Source organism: Arachis duranensis, chromosome 7 (genome assembly GCF_000817695.3).
Source record: "Arachis duranensis cultivar V14167 chromosome 7, aradu.V14167.gnm2.J7QH, whole genome shotgun sequence".
Classification (NCBI taxonomy): Eukaryota; Viridiplantae; Streptophyta; class Magnoliopsida; order Fabales; family Fabaceae; genus Arachis; species Arachis duranensis.
This window is the reverse complement of record NC_029778.3, coordinates 64,111,406-64,112,912: the sequence shown is the minus strand read 5'-3', so window position 1 is coordinate 64,112,912 and position 1,507 is coordinate 64,111,406.

Here is a 1,507-nt window from a genome sequence, read left to right as displayed (position 1 = left end):
TGGTTCAACACTATCATTGTTGGCTTAGATGTTCTGGGAATTACACATTCTGATTCTGTGCTTGTGAAAAGAGTGCTGAGATGTCTCACTAAAGAGTGGGAAACAAAAGCTTTAATTATTTCTGAGAGCAGTAATCTTGATTCCATGACACTTGATGATTTGAGAGGAAATCTTCTAGCTTTTGAAAACAGTTATTTGAAAAAAGACTCAAAAAAGAAAGGAATTGCTTTTTCTTCTGTGACTAACCCTCTGGATGATGAATCCAGTGATAATTCTTCTGAAAATGAGTTTGTGTTGTTTGCAAAAAAATTCAGGAAAATGGTAAAACTCAGAGGCAAAGGCAGCAGCTCAAGGAAGATGAAGAAGGACCTTAGCAAAGTAATCTGTTACAATTGCAAGGAAAATGGGCATTTCAAATCTGATTGTCCTAAGTTAAAAAGGGAAGAAAAGCCAAAAAGGAAAAAAAAAGGGACTGATGGCTTCATGGGAAGATTTGGAAAATGACTCAGATGATGATGATAAAGAATCTGAGACTAAGTCACAGCCTTGTCTCATGGCAAATGAGGTAGAACAGGTATCCTTTCAAAACCCTAACACTGAAGACCTTCATCTTATGATAGATCACCTTTCTGAAAAAATAAGATGTTTTCTAACTGAGAATCAAGATCTTGAACAACAAAATTTCATTCTTAAAGCTGAAAATGATTTCCTCAAAGAAAAACTAAGAGAGGCCGAAACTGCTTGTGATCTTGTGGAAGAAAACAAGCAGTTAAAAGCCCAAGTTAAAAGCTGTGAAAGTGATCATTCTGTTCTTGCCTATGTGAACTGTTTTAAGCAAAATGAAGAGTTGCTTAAAGAGGTTAAAAGACTTAAAGATGACTTAGCTAAGTTCACCCAAAGTTCTGAAAATTTGAACCAAATCTTGACTAGTCAAAAACCTCTTTATGATAAAGCTGGGTTGGAATTTTATAAATCTGAAAAATCACATTTTGAAAACATTGCTTCATCTTCAAATAATGTAAAATATCAAGACCCAACTTACTTTAACAAAATAGCAACTCCAAGATTTTGTAGACTATGTAACCGAAGTGGTCATTTTCCAGTTCAATGTTTCTTTGGTGAAAGAATGATTGGTGACAAAGTTTACAAAGTCGTTTTTTATTACAATGATTTGGGACATAAGAGATGGTTTAACGTGAAAGGATCCAAGAAAATTTGGATACCTAAGGTCACTTGAGTTTATTTTGTAGGTATGCCTAGCATCCAAAAAGAAAGAAAATATGTGGTACATGGATAGCGGATGCTCTAGGCATATGACCGGAAAGACAACCTTCTTCATAAAGCTTGATGAATATGATGGAGGATTTGTCACATTCGGTGATGATGCAAAAGGAAAAATAGTGGCTGTTGGGAAAGTTGGTAAAAATTCTTCATCTTGTATAAATGATGTGCTTCTTGTAAATGGATTGAAACATAACTTACTTAGTGTTAGTCAATTGTGTGATTT